This window comes from Myotis daubentonii, chromosome 2, assembly GCF_963259705.1.
Source record: "Myotis daubentonii chromosome 2, mMyoDau2.1, whole genome shotgun sequence".
Lineage (NCBI taxonomy): Eukaryota > Metazoa > Chordata > Mammalia > Chiroptera > Vespertilionidae > Myotis > Myotis daubentonii.
Window position 1 is genome coordinate 114,646,316 of NC_081841.1, and position 22,767 is coordinate 114,669,082.

Genomic DNA, 22,767 nt, shown 5'->3' on the forward strand with positions numbered 1-22,767 from the left:
CCCTCCACTATGCTCACCAGCCAATCAGGAGTGAGTATGCAAATTAACCCAACAAAGATAGTGGGTTAATTCGCATACACAGGCACCAGGCAGAGAGCAGAGCAGGAAAGCCAGCAGCTTGGGGGGACGTGGCTCCCTCGGTTGCTCCCCCAAGCCACCGGACAGGGAGCAGATATGGGAGAGCCAGCAGAGAGTGAAGAGGCTTGGGGAACTTGGCTCCCCAGGCCACCAGGCAGAGAGCAGAGTGGGAGAGCTCGCGGCTTGGAGGACTTGGCAGAGTGGGAGGCCGTGGGATGGAGACAGAGCAGGAAGGGAAAACCAAGAGCACAGGGAGCACCAGGAATTCTGGTAATAATAGTTCTGGTGGCAGCCCCAGGACCGGAAGCAGAAGCCCAGAGCGCGGGGAGCACCAGGAATGCTGGGAATCATAGTTCTGGTGAGAGATGGATCTCTTAGACACTAGAGCAAAGTGAGCCTGGAGCAAGTTACTATTGTGGTGGGGGATGGAGGGAAAGCAAAGGTGAGAGACATAAGTAAAATCAGAGTGTCTAGGAAAATTTAAAGGGAAGATATTCTAAAACTTCCAGGAAATCTCCACCAATGAAGCAAAGAAAAAAAAATGCCTCTATTATTCTGTGAGCAACAAACTAAACTGGGTTGGGGGTCTCAGAAAATTAGCTCATATGATTGCAAAGACAGACAGAAACTCCCGGATTGGAGAGGGCTCCCCTGAGGGTCCCAGATTGGAGAAGTTGCAGGTCGGGCTGAGGGACACACCCCCAGTGCACAAATATATATTAGGGGCCCGGTGCACAAAATTCATGCACTGAGGGTGGGGGTGTCTCTCAGCCTGGCCTGTGCCCTCTCACAGTCCAGGACCCCTCACTCCTTACCACCCACCTGCTTGCTGCTCCCTACCACTCAGCTCGCTGCTCCTTAGTGCTGCCATGCAGGCTCCAGCCACGACCACTGCACTCACCAGCTGTGAGCCCGGCTTCTGGCTGAGTGGCGCTTCCCCTGTGGGTGTGCACTGACTACCAGGGGGCAGCTCCTGCATTGAGCATCTGTCCCTTGGTGGTCAGTTCATAGTGACCAGTCATTCCACCATTTGATCAACTTGCATATTAGGGTTTGGTTATATATGATAGGATATTGAATGTGAACTGTAAATGAAAATGAAATTTTAAAAAGAACCAAATAAAATTTTAAGATCTGAAAATTTTTTAATATACATATATATATTTTTTAATTCTCACTTGACAATGTTTTTAAAATTGATTTTTAGAGGGAGAAACATCCATGTGACAGAGAAATACCAGTAGGCTGCCTCTGCACCTGCTGACCCACCTGGATCTAACCTAAACCTAAGTATGTGCCCTAACCTAGAATCCAACAGGAAATCCCTTTGGTGTACAGGTTGAGACTCCAACCAATTGAGCCACCTGGCCAGGGCAGATCTGAAAAAATATTTTAAGTGTACCTCCAGGCCATGGTTGGTGTGGATCAGTAGTTAGAGTGTCCTCCCACACACCAAAGGGTCATGGGTTCGATTCCTGGTGAGGGCACATACACAGGTTGTGGGTTCCATCCCTGTCAGATTGCTTGGGCAACTGATCGATGTTTCTTTCTCTTTCTCTTTCCTTCTCCCTTCCTCTTTCTAGAATCAATGAAAAAAACATGTCCTTAGAGGAGGACTTAAAAAGAAAAAAAATGCTGGTTTGGTTCAGTGGATAGTGCTTCTGCAGGTGGACTGAAGGGTACCGGGTTGGATTCCAATCAAGTGCACGTACCTGGGTTGCAGGCTCAATCCAGGGTGCTGGTCGGGGATTCAGCAAGAGGCAACCAACTGATGCCTCTCACATTAGTTTCTGTCTTTTTCCCTCCCTTTCATTTTCTCTCTAAAAAAAAGTCAATGGAAAAATGTCCTCAGGTGTGGATTAACCAAAACAAACAAATATCCATCCCCAGTGTGATTATTGAAGTATATGAAGTATTAGTTGAATGAACGGGAAGGGATGGAACTTCGCTTTCTAACTGTCTTAGCAACTCTGCAAGCCAGAGGGTTTATTTTTTATTTTAATTTGTATTGATTATTTTAGAGAGAGGAAGGGAGCGAGAGAAACACCAGTATGTCATTCCACTTATTATTCTCTCTTTGGTTGCTTCTTGTCTGTGCCCTGACTGGGGATCCAAGCTGCAACCTTGCTGTATCAGGAGGAGGTTCTAACCCACTGCGCTGCAGCTGCCTGTCAGGACCCATCAATAAAACCTCTCTGATGTGCCCTGGCCCCTGCTGTGGGTCAGAGCTCCTCTGCCACAGCAAAGGTTTGGATTTCATTCTGTCAGGACACCTACTTAGGTTTCGTGTTTGATCCCTGGTCAGGACTGACTACTGCTCAGGAAGTGACCGAGGACTTTTGAGGTCCATGTGCTCTATGTCTCATTCGGCGGGGAGCTGGGGTTCCATTGTCAATGTGGCCAACTCCGATCCCTACTACCCCTGCACCTCCATCGAGTACGACTTCAACTATGGCAGCTGTGTGGCCTCCACCAGTGTACACATCCACATGGTAGGTTGACCTTTCCACGGCTTGCCTGGCCAGCTGCTGTGCAGTCGCCTTGGGAGGCGGATTTCCGGGTACCAGGGAAAGCATCCTCTGTGCTGGATTCCCAGGGAGAGTGGGGTCCCAGAGGGAAGACACTTCACTCCACCTCCCCTTCGGGGCTCCCAGGCCAGAGCACCCATCCTGTGCAGGGCTCGGAGGGGAGAGCTGCCCCAGGGAGGCCTCCTAACTGGGTTCTGAGAAAACGAAACTGCAGCCCTTTCTTCTTGAACCCTGTTGTCTTCACTGTAGAAAGGGACAGATGAAAACCTCAGCTGTGCACACAGCCTGCTGATTGGTCATTACTGTGACAGCATCCTGGACAAATTGCATATTCCTCTATTATTAGTATACTAGAGGCCCGGTGCACAAAAATTTGTGCACTCGGGGGGAAGGGGGGGGTCCCTCAGCCTGGCCTGTGCCCTCTCGCAGTCTGGGACCCCTCCGGAGATAACGCCCTGCTGGCTTAGGCCTGCTCCCAGGTGGCAGAGGGCAGGCCCAATCCCTAGGTGCAGCCCCTGGTAGGGCTCAGAGCAGGGCTGATTGGGGAGTTGGGGTGCCGCCCCCTGTCATGCACAGAGCAGGGCAGATCGGGAGGTTGTGATGCCATCCTCAGTCACTCTCAGGGTAGGGCCGATTGGGGGGTTGGGGCACCGTTCCCTGTCACACTCAAGGCAGGGTCGATGGGGAGGTTGCGGCACCACCCCCTGTCACGCACAGAGCAGGGCCAATCAGGGGGTTGGAGCACTGCCCCTGTCACTCACAGAGCAGGGCCCATCAGGGAGTTGGGGCTCTGTACCCTGTCACGCACAGAGCAGGGCCAATCAGGGGGTTGGGGTGCTGCACCCTGTCACGCACAGAGCAGGGCCCATAAGGGGGTTGGGGTGCTGCCCTCTATCACCCACAGAACAGGGCCGATCAGGGGGTTGGGGCGCACCACTCTCACACTCAGGGCAGGGCCGATGGGGAGGTTATGGCTCTACCCCGTCACACACAGAGCAAGACCTATGGGGGGTGGGGGGTTGGGGCGCCCCACCCTGTCACACACAGAGCAGGGCCCATCAGGGGGTTGGGGCGCTGCACCCTGTCACACACAGAGCCGCAGGGCGATCAGGGGGTTTGGGCACTGCCCCCTGTCACGCTGATCCCAGTGCTGGGAGGCATATTACCCTTTTACTATATAGGGTAGAGGCCTGGTGCACTGGTCGGTGCCGGCTGGTTTGCCCTGAAGGGTGTCCTGGATCAGGGTGGGGGTCCCCACTGCAGTGCCTGGCCAGCCTGGGTGAGGGGATGATGGCTGTTTGCAGCTGGTCACACACCCTTCAGGGTAGGGGTCCCCACTGGGGTGCCTGGCCAGTCTGGGTGATGGGCTGAGGGCTGTTTTCAGGCTGGGGGTGATTGAAGCTCCCAATCGCTCCTTTTTTTTTTTTTTTTTTTCTGGGCCAGCTTTAGCTTTGAGGCTTGGCTCCAGCTCTTAGGCCTCTGCTGCTGAAAGTAGGTTTCTGGCCTTTGCTTACAATGTTGCGATTCTGCTGGCTGAAGCCCGGGACTAAAGCAGGTGTCTGGGGTTTTGTTTAGCTTCTATATTTGTTACATAGTTGCTTAGAGTTGCAGCTCAGAGGCCTGCAGCGGCAGGCGGGGAACGTTGGAGTCCTCCGTCACTGAAGCAAGCAAGCCTCATGTTAGTTTCAAGCTGCCTGGCTGCCGGCCACCATCTTGGCTGGCAGTTAATTTGCATAGCTCACTGATTAGCCAATGGGAAGGGTAGCAGTCGCACGCCAATTGCCATGTTTCTCTTTTATTAGATAGGATATATGGTCTTAGAGAGAGAAGAAGAGAGAGATAAGAGAAATTTTGATTGGTTGCTTCCATACACACCCTGAAACAAGGCCAAAGGGATCAAACCTACAACCTGGGTATTTGACCTGATCAGGAGTCAAACCTACCACCTTTTGGTGAATGGGATGCCACTCCAACTACCTGACCCATACTGGCCAGAACTGCATTGTATATTTTAATACTATTTATTTTCAGTTCAGTTCCTTATTTTTTTCTTTATACTAATCACTTTGGGCTTTGTTTGTTGTTTTTTACTAGATTCTTAACATATAAACTTAGATTATTTATATGAGATTAATCTTGCTTTTTTTTTTGTGGTCGGCCTGAATTGCTATAAATTTTCCTATTAGGACTACTTTTGCTGCACTCTGTTAATTAGTATTATTTTTACCGTATCTCTTGATCTCATTTTTAACCTAATCGTTGTTTAGTAACATGTTATATTTAGCCTGCATGTGTTTATTTGTTTTTCAATTTTCTTCTGTTTTTCTAGTTTCATACCATTGTGGTCAGAGAAGACACTTGGTATGATTTCAAACTTTTAAAATATATAAGGATTTGCTTGTGCCCTAACATGTGGTCTATTTTGGAAAATGTCTTATGTACACTTGACAAAATATATATTTTGTTGCTTTAGTACAGACAACATGAAAATATTAATTACATTTATCTAGTCTAACGTGTCATTTAAGGATGCTGTCTTTTGTTGTCATTGTTATTTATGTTGCTGTTGTTGATTTTCTGTCTGGACAATTTATCAACGAATTTTCATAGTAGATGTTAAAATCCCCTACTATGATTGCATTAGTTTGGATGTTTAGGAACTCCTATGTTGGGTGCATAAGTGTTTACAATAGTTATATCCTCTTGTTGGATTGATCTCTTTATTATTATACAATGCCCTTCTTTATAGTTTATTATAGGCTAAATTTGAATTAGAATTTTTAAATTCTATTTTTTTAATATAGGTATTGCTACACCACCTCTTTTTGTTTCCATCTGTGTAAAATATCTTTTTCCTTCTCTTTATTTTCAGTCTGTGTGTCTTTTGATGAGAAGCATCTTTTTGTTAGCAGCCTATGTGTGTCTTGTTTTCTTATCCATTCAGCTACCCATCTTTTGATTGAAACATTTAAGCCATTTACATTTAAAGTGATTATTGATAGGTACATAGCTATTACCATTTTCATGTCTTCATATTTACATTATTTTTTAAAATTAATTAAGTCTCTGTTTCATTTCTTGTAATACTGGTTTGGTGGTGATGAACTCCCTTAGCTTTTTCTTATCTTGAAAGATCTTTAATTCTCCTTCAAATTTAAATTATAGCATTGTTGAATAGAATAATCTTGGTTGTAGGTTCTTAATTTTCATCACTTAGGATATTTCACGCCTTAAAAAATAAACTGACAGTATTATGGAAACTCCCTTTTAGGCTGCTTTATTTTGCTGCTTTAAATTTCTCTTTGTTTTTAATCTTTGCAGTTTTAATTGATGTGTAATGGTGTGGGCCTCTTTGGTTCAGGTTTTTATGACTCTCTAGGCTTCCTGGTCTGTCTTCACCTTGTTAGGAATATGGTCAGTCATTTTTCCTTTACAATCCATTGTATTCTCTCGTATCATTTCAGTACATCATGATGAAGATGTTATTATATTTGACGTTCCAGAAGTCCCTTAAATCACCCTCATTTAAAAATTTCATTTAATTTTTGGTTTCTCTGATTAGGTGTTTTCTGTTACTTTATCATCCAAATTACTGATTTGATCCTCTGATTCATATAAACATTTCATTGTTGATAGTATTACAGATATCTCCCCTCCCTTCCCCTTCCCCCCATCCTCCCAGCCTCCACCTACACCCACATGTCTTCACTACCCTATTGCCCTTTAAGTATATAAGTTCTTTGGTTTATCTCTTCTTGTCATTCCAATCCCACATCGAGGTATGCCAGTCTTGTCCATGCCTCCATGCTTCAAGACTTATTTTGTTGGTCAATTCATTCTGCTCATTAGATTCCACAAATAAGTGAGATCATGTGAGATTTTTCTTTCTCAAATTGGCTTATTTCACTCAGCATACTATTTTTCAGGTCCATCCATGCTGTCCCAAAGGATAACAGAAACCTTCTTTTTTACAGCTGATAGTATTCTATGTGTAAATGTCCCACAGCTTTTTTATCCATTCATCTACTAATGGGAACTTGGGCTATTTCCAGATATTATCTATTGTAAATAATGCTGCTAGGAACATAGGGATGCATATGTTCTTTCTGATTGGAGTTTTAGGGTTTTTAGGATATATTCCCAAAAGTGGGATTGTTGGGTCCATTTTTAATTTTTTTAGGGAACTCCATACTGTTTTCCATAGTGGCTGCATCAGTCTGCATTTCCAAAGCAGTGAACTAGTGTGCCTTTTTCTCCCCATCCTCACCAGCATTTGTTGTTTATTGATTTTTTGATGATAGCCATTCTGACCGTTATTAGGTGATATCTCATTGTGGTTTTAATTTGCATTTCTCTGATGATTAGTGACTTTGAACATTTTTTCATGTCTTTTGGCCATTTGTATGTCCTCTTTGGAGAAATGTCTCTTCAGGTCTTCTGCCCATTTTATTATTGGATTTTTTGTCTTTCTTTTGTTGAGTTGTATGAGTACTTTATATATTTTGGATATTAACCCCTTGTCACATGTATCATTGGCAAATATATTCTCTAATACAATGGGTTCCTTTTTCATTTTTATGGTGGTTTCTTTTGCTGTGCAGATTTTTATTTTGATGTATCACATTTGTTTATTTTCTCCTTAGTTTCTTTTGCCTTAGAAGATGTATCCATAAACATATTGCTACCTATGATGTCTGAGATTTTATTGCCTATGTTGTTCTCTAAGATTTTTATGGTTCCATGCATTACATTAAAGTTTTCTATCCATCTTGAGTTTATTCTTGTATATATATGGTGTAAGTTGGTGGTCTGGTTTCATCTGTTTTTATGTGTGTGTCCAATTTTCACAACACCATTTGTTGAAGAGAATGTCTTTACTCCATAGTATGTTCTTGCCTCTTTTGTCAAATATTAATTGACCATAATGGTGTGGTCAATTTCTGAGGTCTCTATTCTGAGCCATTTGTCTATATGCTTGTTTTTGTGCCAGTAACAGGCTGTTTTGGTTACAATGGTTTTGTAATATAGTTTGATATCTGGTATTATGATCCCTCCTACTTCATTCTTCTTTCTCAAGATTGCTACAGCTATTTGGGGTCTTTTATGGTTCCATATACATTTTTGGAGTATTTTTTCTAGCTCTGTGAAGTATACCTTTGGTATTTTAATAGGGATTGCCTTAAATCTTTATGTTGCTTCGGGTGGTATAGACATTTTAATGATGCTGATTCTTCCAATTCATGAACATGGTATACATTTCCATTTGTTTCTATTTCCTCTATTTTTTTTAAAAATATATTTTATTGATTTTTTACAGAGAGGAAGGGAGAGAGATAGAGAGTTAGAAACATCGATGAGAGAGAAACATCGATCAGCCGCCTCCTGCACATCTCCTACTGGGGATGTGCCCGCAACCAAGGTACATGCCCTTGACCGGAATCGAACCTGGGACCCTTCAGTCTGCAGGCCGACGCTCTATCCACTGAGCCAAACCGGTTTTGGCTATTTCCTCTATTTTTTTTCAATGTCCTATAATTTTCCAAGCACAAGTCTTTGACCTCCTTGGTTAAGTTTATTCCTATTTTGCTAGTCTAGTGTATTCTTTTAAAAAAAAAAATCTTTATTATTGAGAGTATTATAGATGCCCCGCTTTTTCCCCCTGCCTGCTCCCCTCTACCAGCACGAGCTGCGGCCTTGGAGGAACAGCCTTGAGGTGAGGTCAGCTGGCTAGCAGACAGGATGTGAGAGGGTGAGGGGCCCATGTGTCTCAGCTGAGCTTCTGTCACCACGGCATGGCTGCCCAGCAGGGCCCAACTCAGCGCCTAGATCCAATGGCCAGGGACCAAGAGAGAGGCCGAGGTAAGAGCAACAGGCAGGCGGCCGTTTTAGAGAAGGCATATGGGGAAACGGGGGGGGGGGTGAGGGGGAGGAGATCAGTGGCCCCTTTTCTCTGCTCTCTCTAGCCTTTTATTATATAGGATGTATTTTCCCCATAACTTTCTATAGTTGGAAGGAAACATGTTCTGATTAAAATACTGACATTAATTCGATATGCCTATTATTTGTACAGAAGCTTACTCTGAGGGAGGGTGACTGCATTGGGTGGGTAAAGAACTGATGAAGTAAAATAAACAAAAAAAATAGAAATAGACTCATAAATACAGAGATCAGATTGTTAATTGTCAGAGGAAAAGGGGGTGGAGGTCTTAGGAGGCTAGGTGAGTAAGATGAGGGATTAAGAATTTCAAATTATAAAATAGTCACAAGAATATAAAATGCAGTGTAAGGAATATAAAAAGCCTAAGAGACTGTTTGGTAGCTATGATGCACACTGACTACCAGGGAGCAGATGCTCAATGCAGGAGCTGCCCCCTGGTGGCCAGTGCACTCCCACAGTGGGAGCATCGCTCAGCTGACCAATGGGCACCAGACACTAGGCTCACAGCTGGCTGGTGAGCACAGCTGCAGCAGCTGCAGCACAAGCCTCTCCAGTGGACACTCCCCCTGCATGCCCTACCCCATCAGGAACTAGGACCGGGATTGAGACCGAATTGGGATTGACTGGGCAGGAGTCATGGGTGTGCCAGTATCGCCCTAGGATGGGCATGTGGAGACCACAGCGGAGTGGCAGAGAACCTACTGAGTGGCGGTGATGGCAGGCACAGCACGGGATGGGTGAGAGCAGAGCGGTGCCTGGCCGGGCTAGGGCTCCTCCCAGGCTGCCTGCCACTTTGCGCACTACTACATCCCTAGGGGGGATGTAGGACTGCCAGTTTCCACTGGATCCCCCCCGTAGGCCATGCCGAGGGACCCCACTCATGCACAAATCTGTGCACCAGGCCTCTGGTAATATTATAATATCCATGTATGGTAGCAGGTGGGTGCTTGAAATATTGTGGGGATTGGTTTATAAACTATATTGATAGGGGCAGAAAAAGAATATTAGGAACCAGCTATAAATGTAAGAAATATTAATCATGTTTTGTTAAGCAAGATTGTTTTGTTCTGATTAAAGAAGGCACATTCTAAACTGGCTACAGGTGCACATGGGACCTGAGAGCTCACCTGGAAAAGCGGCCCATGCTCCCCATCTGGGAGCTGCCTATTATCATGGAAAGATTAACAACCTTGTTTCAGAAACCAGAGCTGCCAGCCCTTTGAAGACCCCCAGCCTTTTCATACCCACAGGCCTTTGCAAATCTCCAGCCCACATTACCAGTAAACTGCCCATTTGGCATACCTTTTACCTACTTCCCAGGTAATCTTTGTCCTTCTACCCAATATAAGCAGCTGGCTTATGGTGGGGGCAGAGCAGATTTTTATGGATGACCTCTGCTCTCCCATACTGCTTGCAGTATTGGAATAAATGCTTGTATATATGATTCAACCTGATTTCTGCTTAATTGGCTCAAGTAATGAGGCAACCCAGACCCATTGGTTTGTCTGGTTACAATATTACTATCTAACCACTATGCTGCACACCTGAAACTAATCTATACTAATAAAAGGGTAATATGTTAATTAGACCAGGTCGACCGGACATCTTTCGGATGTCTGACTTCCTTCCAGACAGTTAGGGGGTGGCCAGGCTGGCAGGAGGGCAGTTAAGGGGTGACCAGGCCGACAGGGGACCAGTTAGGGGGGGATCAGGCCAGCAAGCAGAGACAGTTAGGAATGATCAGGCAGGCAGGCTGGGAGCCGTTAGGAGACAGTGGTCCTGGATTGCAAGAGGGATGTCCGACTGATCATGGCCTAAACTGGCAGTGAAACATCCCCCAAGGGGTCCTGGATTGGAGAGGGTGCAGGCTGGGCTGAGGGACCCCCCCACCTCCCATGCATGAATTTCGTGCACCAGGCCTCTAGTACAAAATAATATTGAATGTAAACTGTAATTTTAAAAGAACAAATAAAGTATCTATAAAGACCTTAGTAGTTTCTCTTTTTATAATTTCAACCTTTCCCAAAGTATTTGTAAGGAAAAAAGAAAATGCCCTCAGAACAACCTTATGTTTGCTTTTTCTTCTTTTGTTTTACTCCCATTTTCATTTTCTTGTTAATGTGACCTGGCTTTCTGACCACACTCTTCCACAGGAGTTTCCCAGCAAACCCATTTGGAAATTATGTTGTTTTGATCCCTGAAACTGTTACCAGGAAACCTTCAGATGGGCTCGGGCTGCCTGTAGCAATGTTCAATAATGAAGGCAGGGTTGAATCATATAAAGTGTATATTGAGAAAGCCAGCCAACCAAGAAGACAAGGAGCTTACTGTTGGGGAGCACAAGAAACTTGGTTGGTAAGTTGTAAGGAGGACATTCTGATAAAAGGGAAGCCTCTTGTCCTGTTTATCAGAATTACGACTTAGGGGAGAGAGGAGAGTGTTGAAGGCAGCACCCCTAATTATTCCTTGACCTTTTCAAACAAGTCTGTGCATGTACAGGCCCCCAGGTGTTTACTGGAATCCTTATGCTTAATCCCTGGATACCCTTGCCTAGAGGACAATGTAAACACATGTATCCTACCAAGATTATTCACCCTACTGATATATCTAAAGATAAAACTTCCAATAAAAGCCTAATGAGTCAGGCAATCGAGGTTGCTGGACTTCTTCAGCCAGGCTGTCCCTTAGCCCTTTCCCCCACAGTGAAACTGTGTCAGAGTAATCTGTTCATTTGTTGTTCAGGGGCTGCTGGTCAGCCCCAGCAAGGTGGTGGCCCATGTGAGAAGCCCCGGCAGCTTACAAGCATCCAAAACCTGTCTTGCAGCAAGGTGCAGGGGACAGGATTACAAAAGGGAATAGGCTAGGGCAGGGGTGGGCAAACTTTTTGACTCGAGGGCCACAATGGGTTCTTAAACTGGACCGGAGGGCCGAAACAAAAGCATGGATGGAGTGTTTGTGTGAACTAATATAAATTCAAAGTAAACATCATTACATAAAAGGGTACGGTCTTTTTTTTTTTTTTTTTTTAGTTTTATTCATTTCAAATGGGCCGGATCCGGCCCGCGGGCCGTAGTTTGCCCACGGCTGGCTAGGGTGAGGCTGGGAGTCCTGGAGGTCTGCAGAATTCAGTTATTTTTCTTGGTCATCAGGCAATGAGATGATGTCTTGACTCTTGGTGGGGCCGGCCTAACCATGCTTAATAGTTCTGCTTGCTTGCTGGGTACATTGTGCATTGTCCATATTGAGTCATCTTCTCAATCACTTTGTTCAGGATCAAAGGGAGTATGCAGGTGCACCAGCCTAAGAAATGAAACTCAGAAAAACTTAACCCTCTGTTCCCATATAAGAAACTTAACCCTCTGTTCACATAAGTATATGTATTCCAGGATGTAAAATTAATATGATTGTTTTTTAGATTAATTCAGGTGCTTTATCAGATTATAAGTCCCCCCACCCATCAAAACCAGTAGTTATGTTAATTGGAATAGGTTAGAATAGCCAGCACCATATACTTAAATTAAATTCCTTTGTAAATCCATCAGGGTCTCAGAGAAAGGAATGTATACAATATTTGTTCCCCTCTGGCCCGGAACTGGTCTTTCTGGTTTTTATGTAATTTACCTGACCTCCTCCTAGGAGTTTCTAATTTGCAATCAAGATAAGCGTCCAATTTATTCAGTTTTATTTAGAGATGCTATTTTCTAATGTTTATGTAAAAATAGATCTAGGCATCAAAAGACCTACATTTGGGCCACATTACTAGGTGTACCAGTTAATATGTGGATTTTTTTCAATAGCTGGAGTTACACATATGTTGATATATATGTGATTTGATATGTATGCTTTTGTTGTATTGACAGCTTCAAAACTTCATATGTCAAATTTGCTAAAGGAGTTAACATCATAGATATTTTTACACTTAAAAATGTTGAATTTCGTGCCAAAAAAAAGAGCATTTGAGGAAAGTTTTAATTCATTACTTTATTTTGAAGAAAAAGTTATCGTATACTCTGAGAAGCTTATGGTGAACATGCTCCATCTCAAGATACTTATGAACGCTGGTTTAAATGCTTTAAAAGTGATGATTTCGATGTGAAAGACAAAGAACATCCAGGACAACCGAAAAAAGTTTGAAGATCAACAATTACAAACATTATTGGATGAAGATGCATGTCAAACTAAAACACAACATGCAGAAAGATTAAACGTTGCTCAGCAAACAATTTCTGATCATTTACAAGCAATGGGGAAGATTTTAAAGGAAGGAAAATCGGTGCCACATCAACTGAACGAAAGACAAATGGAAAACCGAAAAGTCATCAGTAACATGTTGCTTCAGTGGCACGAAAGAAAGTCTTTTTTTTTGCATTGAATTGTGACTGGTGATGGAAAGTGGATTTATTTTGAGAAACCCAAATGCACAAAATCACGGGTTGATCCAGGTCAACCATCAACATTGACTGCAAGGCCAAATCGCTTCGGAAAGAAGACAATGCTCTCGTTTGGTGGGATCAGGAAGGTGTGGTGTGTTATGAGCTTCTAAAACCAGGTGAAACCGTTAATACTGATCGCTACTGACAACAAGCAACCAACTTGAACCACGCTTTAATCGTGAAATGACCAGAATGTGCCAGAAGACACTCAAAGTAATTTTGCTTCACGATGACGCACCATCACACAATTCAAAACCAGTTAAAGACACATTAAAAGATCGTGCCTGGGAAATATTAACCCACCCGCCGTATTCACCAGATCTTGCTCCTTCAGATTACCACTTGTTCTGATTGAAGACACACACACTTTCTGAGCAGCACTTCAAAACATAGGAAGAAGTGGAAAATTGGATCTCTGAATGGTTTGCCTCAAAACAAGAAAAGTTCTATTGGGACAGTATTCACAAATTACCTGAAAGATGGGGAAATGTGTAGCTAGCGATGGACATTACTTTGAATAAAGCACTTTTGATGCTTCTCTTGAAATTATCATGTTTTCCTTGATTACAAAGTCCACTATTATTAATCGCTACACAATAATTCTGGAAACCCAAGCATGAGAAGGGATGCCTTCTCCGTGTGGTGGAGGGGCTCAGAAGACCAACATGAAGTTAAATCCTCTGCTGAGTGAGGTAAAATAAATCCCAGGACATCTGACCTCTATTCTTTTTAAGATATAGGAGGCTAAGGAGGTTTTTAAGTCAAATGAGAATTGAGACATAAGGAGATGGAGGCTCAGAAGACCAGTGTGGAGTTGAATCCCCTCAGTGGGGTAAAATCCATTCCCAAGTGTTGGGTCTGAGTTTCTCTGCTAGGAACTGGACCTTTTTGGACACTGGGAATTGGAAGAAGGCATGAACAGCCACAGGAAGGTAGGATATGCTTATCAACCTTAAAATACTTTATGGATGGAAGTCCCTGAGGGGGTATGTAACAGGATAGCGAGAAGCTAGGAAAATTCCTGGCAAGAGATATAGGGAAACAAGAATATTAAAGAAGGCCAAACAGTTTGAGCAGCTTGCAGCCAGCTTGTGAGTCACAAGACTTTATATTTCCCAACCAAGGACACTTGAGAGCAAATGATTAATACCTCTCCTCCCTAACCAGAAATGCATAACTTTAATCACCTCGGAACTGCTAAAGCAGAATGGGGGAAGGGAGGATGAAAGATGAGGGGAGTTTTATCTCACTCACTAAACAAAGGAATCAGCCATCATTGAAAAGGGGGGAAGGGTAAATTAATCTCACTCACTAACCAAAGAAGTTAGCAATCTTAGGATTTCCCAGATGTTTGCATAAATTCTGGAAAAGCCACAATAAAGTAAAAGGGGGATCTTGAAATCTAGTCTGTGCCCAAGATATCTGGCAAAGGAACCTTGAAACCTGTAAGCAGAAAGTTATGTGCTCAGATTAGCTGAGTGCCTACCTGTGCTTTATGCCAGGTGTATTTCGAAAGATTTCCCTGCCTCACTTACTTAATAAATTTGCTTGCTTTGCTTCCTTAGTAAGTTTGATTGCTTTACCACAATGCTGTTGTCTGGTGTCACTCATTTGAAATCTTTCCTTTGAGACTGACAAGAATGATGAGGGGACAGCCCTTTCTTTTTGATTCAGGGGGCTAATAACATCTTTTCTGGTATTTCTCAAGTCCTATAATACAGACAATATTTATTGAGATACCCATTTTGTCCAGAGATGACTATTTTGTTATAAAATGTGGAACAATAAGACATCAACAGTTTCATAAGAGTGCTTTTTAACCAAAATAGATTAGTGGGAAAATTTAATTAGTAACCTAAAGACCTACTCTTCTGCCCCCTTATATATCAGCAAATAGATTATTTTGTAGAGATACTTGTTACTTCATTTCCAAACCTGCTAATATCTGGGTCATAGGAGTCTCACAGGAAGATAGTGATCCTGAATGTACACTGGGGCTAGAAAAAAGGATGCACAATTGAACACTTTTTACCACATAATCCATTAATTTTGTCAGTTCATCAACCTTTATTTGATAACTAGTGTCCCAGTGCACGAAATTCGTGCATGGGGGAGGGGGTGTTCCTCAGCCCGGCCTGCACCCTCTCCAATCTGGGACCCCTCAAAGGATGATCTACTGCCAGTTTACAGGGATCAGGCCTAAACCAGCAGTCAGACATCCCTCTTGCAATCCAGGACTGCTGGATCCTAACCGCTCACCTACCTGCCTGCCTGCCTGCCTGATTGCCCCTAACCACTCTGCCTGCCAGCCTGCTCACCCACAACTGCCCCCATGCTGGCCTGCTCACTCCAAACTGCCCCCCCCCCCACTGTCCTGATCACCTCCAACTGACCCCCATTGATGGCCTGCTTGCCCCCAACTGGACCCCTGCTGGTCTGCTTACCCCCAATGGCCCCGCCCCCCACTGGCCTGATCACCAACAACTTCCCTCCCCTCTTGGCCTCTAACTGCCTCTACCTCAGCCCCGCCACCATGGCTTTGTCCAGAAGAATGTCCGGAAGGTCTCCTGGAAGGTCTCCCAGTCTAATTAGCATATTACCCTTCTATTAGTATAGATAGAGGCCTGGTACACGGGTGGGGGCTGGCTGGTTTGCTCTGAAGGGTGTCCTGGAACAGGGTGGGGGTTCCCTTGGGGCATGGGGCAGCCTGGGTGAGGGACCTGTGGTGGTTTGTAGGCCGGCCACACCCCCATGGCTAGCCTGGGTGAGGAGCTGAGGGCTGTTTTCATGCTGGCCACACCCCCTTTAGGGTGGGGGTCCCTGCTGGGGTGCCTGGCCAGTCTGGATGAGGGGCTGATAGCTGTTTTCCAGTTGGCCGTGGCCCCGGGAAACCCAGGCTCCCAGACCCTCTTTGAGTGGAGGCCACGCCGACTGGAAGCAGGTATCTGGGATTTATTTATCTTCCATAATTTAAACTTTGTAGCCTTGAGCAAAGCCCACAGCCAGCCAGGGCAGGCAGGAAGCTTGGCTTCCTCCATCACCAGGGGCAACCCAAGCCTCCTGTTTGCTCCAGCTCTGTGGCTGCCGCCACCTTGGTTGGGTTTATTTGCGTACTCAGTCATGATTGGCTTGGGGGTGGGGATTGTGGGTGTGGCTTGTGAGTGTAGCGGAGGTACAGTCAATTTGCGTGTTTCTCTTTTATTAGATATTAGAGGCCTGGTGCACAAAAATTTGTGATCTGCGGGGGGAGGGTCCCTCAGCCTGGCCTGTGCACTCTCACAGTCTGGGACCCCTCAGGAGATAATGACCTGCTGGTGTAGGCCTGCTCCCGGGTGGCAGAGGGCAGGCCCAATCCCTAGGTGCAGCCCCTGGTGGGGCTCAGAGCAGGGCCGATTGGGGAGTTGGGGCGCCACCCCCTGTCATGCACAGAGCAGGGCGGATCGGGAGGTTGTGATGCCACCCTCAGTCACGCTCAGGGTAGGGCCGATTAGGGGGTTGGAGCACTGCCCTCTGTCACACTCAAGGCAGGGTCAATGGGGAGGTTGTGGCGCCAACCCCTGTCATGCACAGAGCTGGGCCAATCAGGGGGTTGGGGCGCTGCCCCCTGTCACACACAGAGCAGGGCCAATCAGAGGGTTGGGGCACTGCCACTCTCACACTCAGGGCAGGGCCAATGGGGAGGTTATGGCTCTACCTCATCACACACTGAGCAGGGCCCATGGGGGGCGGGAGTTGGGGTGCCGCTCTCTATCACCCACAGAGCAGGGCCGAAAAGAGGGTTGGGGTACCACCACTATCACACTCAGGGCAGGGCCGATGGGGAGGTTATGGCTCTACCCCATCACACACAGAGCAGGGCCCGTGGGGGGGGGGGGGTTGGGGCATGGCACACTGTCACACACAGAGCCGCAGGGTGATCAGGGTGTTGGGGCACCTTCCCCTGTCAGGAACAGAGCAGGGCGGATAGGGAGGTTGTGGCCCCGCCCCCTGTCACACACAGAGCCACAGGGCGATCAGGGGGTTTGGGCGCTGCCCCCTGTCACGCTGATCCTGGTGCTGGGAGGCATATTACCCTTTTACTATATATGATAGAGGCCTGGTGCATGGGTGGGGGCTGGCTGGTTTGCCCTGAAGGGTGTCCTGGATCAGGGTGGGGGATCCCGCTGGGGTGCCCGGCCAGACTGGGTGAGGGGCTGAGTGCTGTTTGCAGCTGGTCACACACCCTCCAGGGTGGGGGTCCCCACTGGGGTGTCTGGCCAGTCTGGGTGAGGGGCTGAGGGCTGTTTTCAGGCTGGCAGTTGACTGACTCCCAACTGCTCCTTTTTTTCTTATTTTTTTTTTATTCTGGGCCAGCCTTTAGCTCTGACTCCAGCTCTGAGGCCTCTGCTGCTGAAAGCAGGTATCCGGTTTGTTTGTGTTCTATAATCGAAACACTGTATCAACTCCAGCTGTGAGATCCCGGCTGGCTGAAAGCAGGTTTCCTGGGTTTTGTTTAGCTTCTATATTTGTAACTATGTTTCAAACTGCAAGCTCAGAGGCCTGCAAGGCAGGCGGGGAACGTTGGTTTCCTCTGTCACTGAAGCAAGGAAGCCTCATGTTAGTTTCAAGCTGCCTGGCTGCTGGCCGCCAACTTGGCTGGCAGTTAATTTGCATATCGCCCTGATTAGCCAATGGGAAGGGTAGCGGACATACGCTAATTACCATGTTTCTCTTTTATTAGATAGGACTAGATGCCCGGTGCACAAAAATTTCTGCACTTGGGGGGAGGGGGCCCCTCAGCCTGGCGTGTGCCCTCTCGCAGTCTGGGAACCCTCAGGGGATTACCACCTGCTGGCTTAGCCCGCTCCCTGGGGGATTGGGCCTAAGATGGCAATCAGACATCCCTCTGGCAGCCTGGAAGCCCTCGGGGGATGTCCACTTGCCAGACCTAAGCTGCAGTCAGACATCCTTAGCACTGCTGAGGAGGCAGGGGAGGCTCCCACCACCACCACTTGCTGTCAGCCATCAGCCTGGCTTGTGGCTGAGCAGAGCTCCTCCCATGTGAGAGTGCCCTGACCACCAGAGTGCAGCTCCTGCATTGAGCGTCTGCCCCCTGGTGGTCAGTGTGTGTCATAGTGACCAGTCATTCCTAGTCCTTCTGCTGTTAGGGTCAGTTTGCATATTACCCTTTTATTATATAGGATAGAGGCCTGGTGCACATGTGGGGGCTGGCTGGTTTGCCCTGAATGGTGTCCTGGATCAGGGTGGGGGTCCAGCTTGGGTACCTGGCCACCCTGGATGGGCAGATGATGGCTGTTTGCAGCTGGTCACACCCCCTTCAGGGTGAGCATCCCCACTGGGGTGCCTGGCCAGCCTGGATGAGGGGATGATGGCTGTTTGCAGCTGGTCACACCCCCTTCAGGGTGGAGGTCCCCACTGGGGTGCCTGGCCAGTCTGGGTGAGGGGCTAGCAGGTGACTGAAGCTCTCAAACTCTCCTTTTTTTTTCTATTTCTTTTATTGTGGGATTTATTTACCTTCTATGGCTGTCACTGGAGCTGACAGCCGGCTATAGCTCTGAAGCTCAGCTCCAGCTCTGAGACCTCGGCTGCTGAAAGCAGGTATCTGGGTTTGTTTGGGTTGTATAATTGTAACACTGTTGTGGTCCTGCCAGCTCAAACTCTGATGGCTGAAAGCAGGTTTCTGGGGTTTATTTACTTTCTATAATTGCAACATTGTTTCTTAGAGTGCAGCTCAGAGGCCGGTAGCGGCAGGCGGGGAACCTTGGCTTCCTCCATCACTGGAGCAAGCAAGCCTCCTGTTCACTTCAGCTGCCTGGCTGCCGGCAGCCATCTTGGTTGTGAGTTTATTTGCATATCTTGCTGATTAGTCAATGGGAAGGTTAGCGAAGTTATGTTTAATTACCATGTTTCTCTATTATTAGATAGGACTAAAGGCCTGGTGCACAAAAATTTGTGCACTCAGGGGGGTGGGTCCCTCAGCCCGGCCTGTGCCCTCTCACAGTCTTGGACCCCTCAGGGGATGACCACCTGCTGGCTTAGGCCCACTCCCTGGGGGAATGGGCCTAAGCTGGCAATCAGACATCGCTCTGGCAGCCCGGGAGCAGCTCCTGTATTGAGCGTCTGTCCCCTGGTGGTCAGTGTGTGTCATAGTGACCAGTCATTTCCAGTCCTTCTGCTGTTAGGGTCAGTTTGCATATTACCCTTTTAGTATATAGGATAGAGGCCTGGTGCACGGGCGGGGGCTGGCTGGTTTGCCTTGAATCATGTCCTGGATCAGGGTTGGGGGTCCCGCTTGGGTGCCTGGCCAGTCTGGCTGAGGGGCTGAGGGCCATTTTCAGACTGGCGGGTGACTGAAACTCCCAACCTCTCGTTTTTTTGTTTTTGTTTTTGTTTTTTTTTATTCTGGGATTTATTTACCTTCTATGGCTGTCACTGGAGCTGAGAGCCAGCTTTAGTTCTGAGGCTCGGCTTCAGCTCTGAGGCCGTGGCTGGCTGAAAGCAGATATCTAGGTTTGTTTAGCTTCTATAATTGAAACTCTGTTGCCATCACTGGCGCTCTAATCTCTGAGCCCGCTGCCGGATGAAAGAAGGTACCTGGGGTTTGTTTAGCTTCTTTAATTGCAACATTGTTGCATCCAGAGCTCAGAGCTGGGCCACAGCAGGCGGGAAACCTTGGCTTCCTCCATAACTGGAGCAAGCAAGCCTCCTGTTCGCTTCAACTGCATGGCTGCTGCCGCCATCTTGGTTGGCAGTTAATTTGCATATCCTCCTGATTAGCCAAAGGGAAGCGTAACAGAGGTATGGTTAATTACCATGTTTTTCATTATTAGATAGGACTAGAGGCCCAGTGCACAAAAATTTGTGCACTCAAGGGGGTTCCCTCAGCTCGACCTGTGCTCTCTCACAGTCTGGGACCCCTCAGCGGATGACCATCTGCTGGCTGAGGCCTACTTCCCGGGGGATTGGGCCTAACCTGGCAATCAGACATCCATCTGGAAGCCTGGCAGCCCTCAGGGGTGTCCACTTGCCAGAGGGGAGCAGACCTAAGCTGCAGTTGGACATCCTTAGCACTGCTGAGGAGGCAGGAGAGGCTCCCACCACCACCAATGTACTGGCAGCCATCAGCCTGGCTTGTGACTGAGCAGAGCTCCTCCATGTGGGAGCTCACTGACCAACATAGGGCAGCTCCTGCATTGAGCATCTGCCCCCTGGTGGTCAGTGTGTGTCATAGTGACCAGTCATTCCCAGTCTTTCTGCTGTTAGGGTCAGTTTTCATATTACCCTTTTACTATATAGGATAGAGGCTTGGTGCACGGGTGGGGGCCAGCTGGTTTTCCCTGAATCGTGTCCTGGATCAGGGTGGGGGTCCCGCTTGGGTGCATGGCCAACCTGGATGTGGGGCTGATGGCTGTTTTCAGGCTTCCCACAACCCCTTCAGGGTGGGGGTGCCTGGCCAGCCTGGATGAGGGGCTGATGGCTGTTTACAGGCTGCCTGCACCCCTTCAGGGTGGGGGTCCCCACTGGGGTGCCTGGCCAGCCTGGATGAGAGAGTGATGGCTGTTTTCAGGCTGCCTGCACCCCATTCAGGGTGGTAGTCCCCACTGGAGTGCCTGGCCAGCCTGGATGAGGGGCTGAGGGCTGTTTTCAGGCTGCCCGCACCCCCTTCAGGGTGGGGGTCCCCACTGGGGTGCCATGCCAGACTGAATGAGGGGCTGAGGGCTGTTTTCAGGCTGCCCACACCCCCTTAAGGGTGGAGGTCCCCACTGGGATGCCTGGCCAGCCTGGATGAGGGGCTGAGGGCTGTTTTCAGGCAGGCCAAGCCTCTAACTGAAACTCCCACTCTCTCCTTTTTTTCTTTTTATTTTCATTCTGGAATTTATTTACCTTCTGTAATTTATTTACCTTCTCTAATTGAAACTTTGTTGCGGCTCCAGCTCCAAGGCTGGCTGGCTGAAAGCCGGTACCTGGGGTTTGTTTAGCTTCTATAGTTGCACCATTGTTGCTTAGAGTACAGCTCAGAGCTGGGCCACGGCAGGCGGGGAACCTTGGCTTCCTCCATCACTGGAGCAAGCAAGCCTCATGTTTGCTTCAGCTGCATGGCTGCCAGCCGCCATCTTCATTGGCAGTTAATTTACATATCACCCTGATTAGCCAATGGGAAGCATAGTGGAGGTATGGTTAATTACCATGTTTGTCTATTATTAGATAGGAATATTACACTGATCTTAAATAAATGTGCCTTAGTTAAGAAGGCAGAATCTGTCGAACAGAAAATAAGCTTCAGATGTGCAGCACTCATTGCTCTTTTACAAAATAGCTCTAGTCTGACTCAAAGCAAACAAGATTTTCAAAACCAACTTAATTTGAAAATTCTATGTATACTTTGGGGTACTTCTTGGTAATATGGTATTGGTTCTTCATTTATCAATGATAAAAACAGTGAACAAATTAATTGCTAACATAAATAGCTCTAATTTCTCATAATTATACTCAATTTAAAAGTCCATGTGGGTGGGTGTTATTATGTATTGGTAAAATTACTTCTGAGTATGTGGCAGTTCTGTGCCTGATGTGTCAGGAAACATGACTAGATCCAAAAGGATGAAATAAACATTATCTTTATAAAACTATATTTTAAACTTTAGGGGAATTAGCTGCATTGTCATACTTACTTTCACGGGAAAACAATCTAATTCTTTAGCACATGGAGGAATAAAGCTTTTCATGATCTCATGTTTGTATACTCTAGTCTCAGTCCTGACTGCCTCTCAGCTGTATTAACTCACCATCCCCTGGCTCCACTTTCCCAGACTTAATTAAATAATATATATATATATTTTTGTGAATCAACCTGTTTTTATTTTTATTTTATTTTTTATCTTTAAATTCTTTATTAGTTAAGGAATTACAAATGTGTTCTCATTCCCCCTCCCCATTAACCCCTACCTTCCCCCCCACCTCATGCTCTCATCCCTCTGTTGTCTATGTCCATTGGTTTGGCTCATATGCACACATGCAAGTCCTCTGGTTGATCTCTTCCCCTTACCCCCACCCTCGCCTACTTTCCCCCTGGGGATCAATAGTCTGATTGCTGTTTTTCTGTCTTTGGGTCGGTCCCTGTTCATAAGTCTATGTTGTTCTCTATATTCCACAAATGAGTGAGATCCTGTGGTATTTATCTTTCTCTGACTGGATTATTTCACTTAGCATAATGCTCTCCAGTTCCATCCAAGCTGTTGCAAAAGGCAAGAGTTCCTGCTTTTTTACTGCAGCATAGTATTCCACTGTGTAGATGTACCACAGTTTTTTAATCCACTCATCTGCTGATGGGCACTTAGGCTGTTTCTAAATCTTAGCTATGGTGAATTGTGATGCTATGAACATAGGGGTCCATATATCCTTTCTGAATGGAGTTTCTGGCTTCTTGGGATATATTCCTAGAAGTAGGATCACTGGGTCAAACGAGAGTTCCATTTTTAGTTTTTTGATGAAGCTCCATACTGTTCTCCACAGTGGATGCACCAGTCTGCATTCCCACCAGCAGTGCGGAAGGGTTCCTTTTTCTCCACATCCTCTCCAACACTTGTTGTTTATTGATTTGTTGATGATAGCCATTCTGACAGGTGTGAGGTGATACCACATTGTCATTTTAATTTGCATCTCTCGTATAATTAGTGACTTTGAGCATGTTTTCATATGTCTTTCGGCCCTCTGTATGTCCTTTTTTGAAAAGTGTCTATCTAGGTCCATTGCCCATTTTTTTTATTGGATTGTTTATCTTCCTAATATT